The sequence below is a fragment of the Mauremys mutica genome, chromosome 3 (genome assembly GCF_020497125.1).
Source record: "Mauremys mutica isolate MM-2020 ecotype Southern chromosome 3, ASM2049712v1, whole genome shotgun sequence".
In the NCBI taxonomy this organism is placed as follows: domain Eukaryota; kingdom Metazoa; phylum Chordata; order Testudines; family Geoemydidae; genus Mauremys; species Mauremys mutica.
In genome coordinates this window covers 22,098,887-22,109,899 of record NC_059074.1, presented here as the reverse complement: position 1 = coordinate 22,109,899, position 11,013 = coordinate 22,098,887, and the positions used below count along the sequence as shown (strand labels likewise).

Genomic DNA, 11,013 nt, shown 5'->3' with positions numbered 1-11,013 from the left:
GGAATGTGCAATTTATGCACCACCTCTTGCTCAGGTCTGTGACTGAAGTCACAACCTAGCCTATTGCCAACACATTAGAGAGGGATGGGAATGGAGCCAACGTTGGCTACACGTCAGTCATCTGCCTGCAGACAATCCCAAATCAACAACCTTAAATCTAGACCCTGATTTGTTTATCTGGTGACCCTGCCTCAGTGCTGAGCTGATTCTCTACCTCATACATGAGAAAGTAGAAGGCATTTTTGCTGCATGCAGGTCATATGACTTTTTTCCATTTTCCCACCAAAGAAATAGTCCATAGACTGACATAACTGTCTGCTTTGGAGAAGCCATGCACTGAAGCGACTCCCACCCCTCTCACCATATGTGTGCACCAAAGGGGTTATGGATAAGGATTGGAACTCTCAGTGAGGCCCAATATTTTCCAAGGTATTCCAAATTTTAAAGCCTTTGCTCTTCAAAAGAAGATCTACAGAGCTTAAAAAAAACTGGGGAACTGACTCCCAATAAAACTTGCAAACTCCCCTATTCACACTGGAAAACTATATCAAAACCTATGCACAAAACAAACCTGCAACACTGCAAGAAACACATCAAACCAGTGAAGTGGTGCCTCAGAAATACTGGAACTTTGGATTTGCAGTGGAAAAGAATAAAAAAAAGAATCAAGAATCTGGAAACTCAGAGTGCAACTATCCCAATTTATCTCAGCTCCCTGATTCACCTTCCCCCAGCAGGCCCTGATGTCCAATCCTCTTTCATTCTTCCTTTTCTAGGATCTTTTTGATGGGAGCCCAGTGACTTGCTGCTGTCTTTGGCTGGCCCCATCTAGTAGCTTCTAGATCAGAGAGCAGGCTTTTTCTCTATCCCTTGCATCTTTCCAGTGCAAGCATCAGACTTGTTCTCCCTCTGCATCTTCAAGAGGTGTTTCCTCTTTCAATCACTCCTAGTTGGGGTGGAGGTGGTGAGGACCATCTCTCTTCTGTCTCTTCTCTAGAGGGGATTAAGGGTTCTTTTTGTCCCTCTCAGTAGTGAGAAGGCCTGGGGTCTTGTCTTTCATTTTTGTTTGGGAAGGGTGCAGAGGCTTTCCTCTCATCCTCTACCTCTTATCCTCTTCCCTCATCCCTCCCATGAAGGACTTCCTGCCCCTCCCTCATTTATCTCTGCGATGGGGAGGTGCCTCTTTCTGCCATTTGCAGGCGAGGAGGCAAATGGGCCCACACAGCAGTTTAATTTCACACACCCAATAATTTGAGGCAGAAGAAGGGTCACTTGCTGTGGGGAGGAGAAATTTTCCCTTTTGAGATGCTTCCTCCAGGTCCCTCTGAGGAAGCTGCTGTGTCTCTAGCACTGAGGCAGCCAGCCAGAGAGGGAAATGACTGTACAAACGCTATTGTCTCTATGCATCCTGATCTTTTCCTTCCCCATCTCAGCTCTGTCCTGCCAGGGCAAGGAAGATACAACAATGAAGGCAACGGAAGGAACATACAGACATACCTGGGATCCAGCTGTTCATGGATGTATTGAGTATGGTGCGGCCTATCTAAAAGGGCACTTGAACTGACACACTGGCCCCAAGCACCCACTCACCAGCATGCATCCACAGGTGTAAGGGCACACCCATACACACCTAGCCCACTGCAGCCTCAGACACAGGCAGAGAATAAGGGTGGCAGAGATTTCAGCCCCCCAGGAGAGAGACCATCTGATACCATGGAGCTGGGTGGGGCCACTCTTCATTGGAAATCATGACATCTCATTAGAAACTGGGTTGTGATAACCCTGGTGCCTTTTTTTCTTCAGAGCAGCAGCACCTCAACCAAGTGCCTGCAACAGTCAGAGAACAGACACTACATGGGCCCTGAGGCTTCATCAGAACTCAGAGAATGGCCTCTCTTTTTAGGGTGAAGACAATCTCCTTTCCTCTGGATCATCTCCTTTCCTCCTTTCCCAGGCTTTCAGCTTGAGTTCTTTGCTGGCTGAGATGTGAAAGGGGCTCTCAAGCCTTTATTGTAGCCCCCCCACTTCTTCCCTTTCCCACTCCCTTCACCCTTTCCTTTATGGAAACAGCCCAGAACCCACAGCCAAGAATATGAGTTCCTTCTTCTGAGACTAACTCTGTTCCCTGCTTGGCTGCCTTCTATTTTTGGAGCCTTGGAGTAATGCTTTCTGCTCCTTCCTCCCGTTATTGCCATCATCACTGTGTGCATCTCCATCTGCTTCCAGCTATGCACGAGTACCATCATTGTACTAACACTCAAGCCCCCAAAGAATCCATTTTACCATTATTTCCAAGTGCTACTAGGTCCATAACAGCACTTCTGCATCCTCAGTAACACAAAGGGTTACCAGGAAAATTGCCAGTCTAACAAGTTATGAATAGGAAATCCCTCCACCTTGACCTCAGCTACATTTGCTGCTTCTGAGACAACAGTTTAGTCAGATGAACAAGGAAAGATCTGGAAGAATGTCAGAGAGTAAAGTCCAGACTAAGTTTCTATCACCCATGAAAGATCCCATCTCTCACCTTCAAAAGCAAACTCTCAACAGAGGTTGCTTTTCCCAAGCTGCCATTCTGATGTCACTCTATTCTGCTCATGGAGTCACCATGTGCCTGATGCTCTGACAACCTAACAATCCGTTGCAAAGGTCCACATGTCACACAAAAGCTTAGAGATGTGCCACCATCTTGAAGCTGACCTTAAACTGATTATTTTAAAATGTTTGTGGTGCTCTTGTAGCCGTGTTGGTCCCAGAGTATTAGAGAGATGAGGTGAGTGAGGTAATATATTTTATTGGACCGACTTCTGTTGGTGAGAGAGACAAGTTTTCTATCTTACACAGAGCACTTCTGAGATCTGGTGTCTCTCTCACCAACAGAAGTTGGTCCAGTAAAAGATATTACCTCATCCACCTTGTCACTCTATTTCAAAACATGTCCCTCACCCTTTTTTAGAAAAATTTCTGCAGAAAAGCCAGCTGAACATTTTTTCACCATTAAAAGCACTTTCCTCTCAGTACTTTAGGCTGATTTTTTTTCTTATTGCAGCTTTTTTCAGTAAAAATACTCTTTCCATTTGAGGATGCTGAAAGTGGAGCTGCAACAACTGGCATTAGTGAGGCTGGGACTTTCTGTGCAGGAATTATTTAGGACCCCAGTCTGATTTTCATCCACCGCCTCCACACTGCCATTCAGGGAGCTGCTGCAAACGTGAGCTGTGCCCCATACAGACAGCACTCCTTGGGCAGTCATGCAAAATCCTGCTTACCATCCATGTGTAGCAGAACTGCACTAATTTCTCTGCCAGAGGAGCTGAGTGATGGAACTTGGGCATCACAATCTGAACAGACCTTCTGTCTCCTAAGTAATAGTACAGGCTTGCAGGAAAGTTGCCAAGATAGCATATTGTTTGCAGTGTTGTAGCTGTGTTGATCCCAGGATACTAGGACAAGGTGGGTGAGGTAATATCTTTTATTGGACCAACTTCTGTTGGTAAAAAAGACCAGTGTTTGAGCTTTACAAAGCTGACCAGAAGAAGTGCTTTGTGAAGTTTGAAAGCTTCTCTTTCACTAACAGAAGTTGGACCAGTAAAAGATATTACTTCACCCACCTTCTCTCACCAGGATAACAAGTCAGTTAATGACTAGGAAATCCCTCTCACTTCAGACTGAGTTTAACTTGCTGTCCCTGGGCTGAGAGGTCATGGAGAGGAACCAGCAAAGGTCTACAAGAATGACAAAAATAAAGAAATTTAAGTTCAACATTAATCTGCAGCTTTCGAATCTCAAATCCTCACACACTTTCATCACAGCAAAAACACTCCCCTTGCCTTCAAAACCAAACTTACAACAGAAGCAGCTGTTCCCAAACTGCCATTCTGATGTCACTCAATTCCACTTCTGAAGTCAACACATGATGCATGTTGCTATAACAACCTGACACTATTGCTAATATTTATTCCACACAAGCACTTACAGAAGTGTCACTGCTTTGAAATTAACTTAAAATTGTTTGTTTTAAAATGTGTCTCTTTTGCAATATTTTTTGGGGGGAAACGCCTTTTTTAGAAACAAATTCTTGCAAAAAAAAAACAACGGACTTCACCTCTGCTCTATTGCCTTCTCTTTTATAGCTGTCAATCTTCTAATTCTATGTTAAGAAAAAAATAGTAATGTCAACAATTCTGTTTCTATCTCAAAAGAATGATTAGTAAATAAGAATTAAATTTGAGCAGGTAGCTTTAAAAGGAATTAACATCGCTCACCATTAAAAAGATTTTTTCGTCATTTAAATATTTTAACATTTTCAGATACATTTTTTATTACTTAGTTTTTCTTGTCTTCTCACTCCCCACGTAGGAGCTGAACATGGGCTGCATCAGTTTGTATTATCAGGCCCAAGATTTTCTGCATTTGAATTGTTTTAGGACTCCACACGCTGCCCCATCACCTATTGTACACAGGCATAAAAACTCCTGCTGTGGAGATGAGCTCTTCACCAGGAGGGGGATACACACCCCTTGAAAACCCCTCCCACCCCATAATATTGCCTCCCATCCACATGGAGGAGAACTGAACTGATTCCTTTGCCAGGAGCATGAATGAACTGATCTAGCAATTTTATCTTAATTTATTTAAAAGACAAATGTAAGGTACTACACTTAGGAAAGAAAAAACAAATGCACAAATACAGAAAGGGGGATAAGTGGACTGGAAGCAGCACTGCTGAGAAGGATCGTCGCATTGTAGTGGATCACAACCTCAGCATGAGTCAGCAATGCGATGCTGTTGCAAAAAAAGCAAATGCAATTTTAGGTTGCATTAACAGAGGCATAGCATGCAAGCCACGGGAGGTGATAGTACTGCTGTACTCGGTGCTGGGTAGGCCTCAAGTGGAGTATTCTGTCCAATTTTGGTCACCGAGGTATAGAAAGAATGTGGAGAAACTGGAAAGGATTCAAAGGTGAGTGACAAAGATGACCAAAGGGATGGAATGCAAGCCCTATGAGCAAAGGTTGAAGGAACTGGGTATGTTTAGTATGGAAAAGAGGAGATTCAGGGGGGACATGATAGCATTCTTAAAATACTTGAAAGGCTGTATCACAAGATCTGGCACTCACTGCCAGATTGGCGCCTCTTCCTGGTCACTCTTAGCTCAAGGCCAACGGCCCCTTTCTGCAGCTTGCAGTCTGTCTCTGCATCTGCATGCTGCCTCAGGAACCTGAGCACTCTCTTTGCAACTCAGTCCTCTGGCTGTGTCACCACCTGTGTGTCCCCCTTCTGGGGGTTAATGTCTCAGTCCAGTAATCATGTCACTTCCCCAGTGGCGAGTGTGGGCGTCCAGGGCCTGACCACTACTCCAGTTCCTAGCCCAGGGACCCTATAGATAGCAGTCTCTTGCTGAGACTCTTTAGCTTCTCACCATGCTGCTATGTCTCCCTGGGCCACTTCCTGATGGCCCCAGCACATTCTTTGCCTTTACCTTAAGGCATGCAACTACCCAATCCCAGCAGCCAGCCAGAAGCTCCCTCTTGCTCCCCCAGTCTCTGCCTGCAGTTGCTCTGTCCAAGGTGCCACAGGTCTTTCATCTCCCAGCAGCAACTGACCCTGCTGCCCTGGAGCTCCTCTTATCTGAGCCTGCTGGCCAGAATGGGTGGCTCCCTGAAACTCGCCCCGATTGGCTGCACCTCACATAGCCTCTCTGGGCTGCTCGGAGAACTCACCTCCACTGCTCCCTGCTGAGGTTAACCCTGTCTAGTCCAGTATGGGGCAGACACTCCATCACAGGCTGCCATAAAAAAGATGGAGAAAAGTTATTCTCTCTTGCCACAAAGGGCAGCAGAACAGGATCTGGGTTCAAACTACAGCATAGCGGATTGAGATTAAATCTCAGGAAAAACTTCCTAACTGTGAGAATAGTAGGACAATGGAACAGACTGCCTCGAGAGGTTGTGGGAGCACCTTCACTAGAGGCTTTCAAAAGAAAGCTGGATAGCATCTGCCAGTGATGGTTTAGACACAACAAATCCTGCATCTTGGCAGGTGGATAGACTAGATGACCCTTGTGGTCCCTTCTAACCCTATGATTATTTCACAGGAACAATAACAGGGATCAACCCTGCCCCCTTTCCCTCGCAACTCCCTCTGCAGACTTCAGAGCCCAAGTGCCAGTCTGAGTCCAAATGTCTATCCAGGTGTTTTTTGTGCTGCTTTGCAAGCCCAAGGCTGTCGACCTGAACTCTGAGACTCGCTGCCATAGGTTTTACGCAGTCTAGACGAACCCACACTCATCCAAATGAAAATATTCCTCTCTCCTGGAAACCAAACTCACAACAGCAGAAGCTGTGCCTACACTGCTGTTTTGATGTCACTCCATTCCACATCTGACCTCATCATGTGCTGCATGTTGCTATAACAACCTAGAGCTCTGTTGCCAATGCCCTTGTTACACAAATCCTCACAGACGTGCCACCATCCTGAAATCAACTTTCAATTGATTATTTGAAAATGGAAATGTTTTTGTGGCGGAAAAAAGTCACCATTTAAAATAAAATTAAATTAAAAATTTCTACAAAAAAGGCTGACTGGATTAAATCACCAGAAGATTTTTAAAGAGAACTAACATTTCTCATTGATAAAGCATTTTCCCCACTCTTTCATATATTTTATAATTGTCAAAAAATGCTCAGGCTAATGTTTGGATTATTTAGCTTTTCTTTTCTTAACACTTTCCCTCTACATGTAGGGTGGTGGCTTCAGTCACGGTGGTTAGATTTGGGACTTTCAAGATTGATTGATTTAGGTCCCCACTCCTGCCCTACCCAGCCACCCACTCCAAGCTGGCAAGGAGCTGCTGCAGAAATGAGTTCTTCACCCTGGAAATGGGGCTCACTCCTTACGCAGCACCCCAGAAACCTGCCCCCCTCCTTTGAGGCAGAATTCTGCCGTTTCCATTGCCAGGATAACTAGAAGACCACCTAATGCTCCAGGACAAAGACCACAGTTGGCACAATGGCATTCTGAAGAGTGAAGCTCGTCTGGACAGAAGACAAAACTTCCTCCTTAGGGTGTTCCAAGACTGTGGAATGTGCTTCCCCAGGCACTAAGAGCCATCCAAAACCTCACCGCTTTCCGCTGTAAGTGCAAGGCGTATTTCTTTGACCTTGCCTTCTCTAATATAAGCACATAGCAACCAGTGTATTTACCTACAAAAACAAGCCATTCCACTGTACACACAACTCCCTCTGGGAAGAAGATGTGAGAACAGACTATACATAACAGATGTGCAGTCACATTGCTTAATGCACGACTGGAAGGCACACAGATACTTTGGTGTCGAGTACGATGCAAAAAAACCTATACAGAACAGGAGTCAGAATGATGGGAATTTGTTTCAAAATCTGAATTCTCATTTGTGATACACATTTTTGTTTTTGAGGAAACTGCATTCCTCAGCAATGAGAACTGAGCCTTACTTCATCCAACTGATGATCCTAGCAATAGATCTAATATTGAGGTGACATTCTGACAGGCATGAGCCATATCAGGAGGAATGGACTAGGAGGCATTTCTGTCTGCATATCACTCATAGGCTACCAGTTCCACATCCAGTCGAGGATATAAAGACATCTGTGTGACCTTTAGAGAAACCACGTTCTGTAACTAAGCGCACACCTTCGTATGTTTATTTGTGATCCAAGTGATTGGTGGTGGAAATGCCCTAAAAAGCTTGATTGTTTTCATCATTAATTGCACATCATAAAATCCTGTTCCTCAAATTTGAGAGCGGCGCCCCAGTTTGCACAGCTGCACCCACTGGGACTAGGTGAAAGTCACCAGACTGGAACATTTTTGGAGGAATGGTGTAGGAATTATTATCATTGGAAGCCACTTATGAGCCCTCACCTTATACCTACACAACCATGTTTGTGTGAACTTTGGAGGAAGCATCTATGAAAGCTGGGTCCCCACTGCTTGGATATGTTTTGGTGTGACTGTATTTGAGGGGATGTATTTTGAGCAAAAGAAGTAACACATTTTTCTCTCTTTATGGTTTATGAGGAAACCCAGAACCCCAGTTTCATGGGCAAGGAACTTATGTTCAACTGGGGACTCTATCAGAAGTGGTGAACAGCACACTATGTGCTAATACTCATATCTCCAGGTACCCATTTTACCTTTATGTATAAGCATCTTTAGGCCCAAATCAGACCTTCTGACTTCTCAGTATCAACAGGAATTGGCAGAAAATTTGCCAGTCTAATAGGAAGACATGTAATTAAACCTCTTGTCTCCACCTGTGTGGAATTTGAATGGAGGAGCACAGACTGCAGGAGGGAAGAGCTTAGAGGAGGCACCCAAAAGTCAGAGGTCCCCTGCACTGGACATCTGTCGACTGCAGAGGAACTCTGGCCTGCAGCCGCGAAGCTGAGAGCCACTAAGGAAATGCCCAGACCAAAGGCTGTGAAAAGAGTTAAATAATTTATAGTGATGGCCAGCTGTCTTTCCCGATTCTATTAGATACCTGTGAAAGGAACAGTTAACACAAAAATGATACAGCAAGGGAATAGTCAGAAGCTCAAAAATTGGCATTTCAAAGAGTGAACAAAATCATAAGGGAGGCACCAAACTTAAAGTACTACAACCCTGCAGAGCAGCTGGAGCTACAGCATGATGCCTCCGAAGCAGGCCTAGGAACATCACTGATGCAAAGCCAGCAGCCCATAGCATTTATCAGTAGAGCTTCGACCGATACAGAACAGTTATATGCTCAGCTAGAAAAGGAGCTACTGGCTATGTTCTTTGAACAGAACGATTTCACCAGTTCACTTTCCGGGCACCCAGTGGATGTGCCATCTGTTCACAAACTACTGGAAAGCATCATGAAAAAGCCACTGCTGAGTGCACCCAAGCGACTGCAACATATGTTACTAAGACTCCAGTGGTATGATGTAAAGACAAAAGACTGCCCAGGAAAGTCTCTACTGCATGTTGATACACTAATTAGGGTATATCTTCCACGATACAACAAAGATGAGTCTGTGGGAGTCTATCAGCATGCTGCAATACCTTCCCACTACTTATGGATGGCTTTGCAATACAGCAAAGCACCAAAAAGAACAAGGTTCTAAGGAAGTAAACCAAATCATACTCCCGGTTGTCCAGACTCCAAGTAACAAATGCCACAGGAGGTGGCACCCTACCTACCACCATGGAAGGGATGAGATGTGTGTGTGAAGAGGGACCACAGAATAATCCCAGAACATTTAAGATGTGACATCATGAGAGAGCTCTACATGTCAGGAACCTGGGCTCAAACACAGTCCCACTGGGCTTTCGGGGAAGTAGCCAGGGCCATCACGCCACCCCAGCACACTGGATTTCCAGGGAATTCACAGACTTCTGTGAGACAACTTCCAGGGTTCTGTGACCTCCTTCCTGATTGGCCACATGGGCTTCACCCTAACTGGCTGGACTCTATACATAAATTTCTTGCTTCCCTTCTGGTCTTGTCTGAGCAACAAGTCATTGCTGGCTAGCTGCTGGTTGGGCCCATCTGACCCTGCCTTGTCACCCTGGCTGACCTGGCCTTGCCACTCCACCTGACCCCACACACACCTGATCCTGCCATGCTGCCTTCCCCTGTTCCTGCCAGCTGTTTCACTGAACCTTCCTATTGGGTTGGATCTCCTGGCGATTGAACCCCTTGCATGAATTCTGACCACTGATCAGGACTTCCCTTTGACCTGCCTGACTCCCAGGCATTACAGTTCGCTCAGATTACCTTTCAATCTCCTCCTGGTCTCACCCTTGCTCCAAGGAAAGGGGCATGGAACCCACAGGGCCAGCATGCTGGCATGCTCCGGAACATTGAGTCCCCTGGAGCAAATCACTCTCCCATAAGAGGAACACCAGGCCAGAGTGGATTGCCCCCATGTGGAAACCCACATCCTTCAGGAACAGATTAGGGGGATGCAAATGGGAATGCCTTCCCTAGCCTCACAGCCTGCAGCCCCCTGAGGATCTGAGCCCACCATGTCTTTATTGGAGCGTTTTGATGGTACCCACAGCAAGTTTTGTGGTTTTGTATATCAGTGCAGGCTTCTATTTATGTCTACGCAACATTAACAGTGGCATAGCATGCAACTCACGGGAGGTGATAGTACCACTCTATTTGGCGCTAGTTAGGCCTCAGCTTGAGTACTGTGTCCAATTTTGGTCACCAATGTATAGAAAGGCTGTAGAGACACTGGAAAGGATCCAAAGGGATGATCAAAGGGATGGAATGCAAGCCATATGAGCAAATGCTGAAGGAGCTGGGTATGTTTAGTATGGAAAAGAGGAGATTAAGGGTCGGGGACATAAAAAAGAAGGAGAAAAGTTGTTCCCTCTTGTCACAGAGGGCAGCACAAGAGGCAACTGGTTCAAACTACACCATAGTAGATTAGATTAAATCTCAGGAAAAAAAATCCTAACTGTAAGAACAGTAGGGCAATGGAACAGACTGCCTAGGGAGGTTGTGGAAGCTCCTTCACTGGAGGTTTTCAAAAGGAGGCTGGATACCCATCTGTTTTGGATGGTTTAGACACAATACATCCTGTATCTTGGCAGGGGGTTAGACTGGATGACCCTTACAGTCCCTTCTAACCCTATGGTTCTATGATTCTATGACAGACCAGGCCAAGGTAAACCTGATCATTTGCCTCTTCACTGGTAAAGTCCTAGAATGGGTATATCCTACGTCACAGCAGGATCATCCTGTATTGGCTAGTTGAGACTCCTTCTCTGGGGCTTTGCAATGATTTTTGATTATCCATACTGGAGATGAAGCATGATCCTAGGTCTCCATAGATTCTACAGTTACACTAGCACATGTATGCCCATAACAATGGGTCAGCTCAGTGAATGGCAGGGCTTTCCATTCCCCCTTAGGCCAGACAAAGACACCACCTCTGAAACCTCTCTTTATTCACCGATACAAACAAGTTACATATTGCCCTTCTGATGTGGTTA

The 11,013-nt window shown here is 45.4% G+C and overlaps 1 long non-coding RNA gene across 1 annotated transcript; it reads right to left on the bottom strand.

Moving 5' to 3' along the window:
• Nucleotides 1–703: 703 nt before the first annotated feature.
• Nucleotides 704–3,865, bottom strand: LOC123367458. The gene is made up of 5 exons (XR_006578476.1): nucleotides 3,849–3,865; nucleotides 3,612–3,725; nucleotides 2,528–2,630; nucleotides 1,498–1,827; nucleotides 704–993 (listed from the first exon to the last, which is right to left on the bottom strand). It is a non-coding gene; the product is annotated as an uncharacterized LOC123367458 (long non-coding RNA).
• Nucleotides 3,866–11,013: the final 7,148 nt, after the last annotated feature.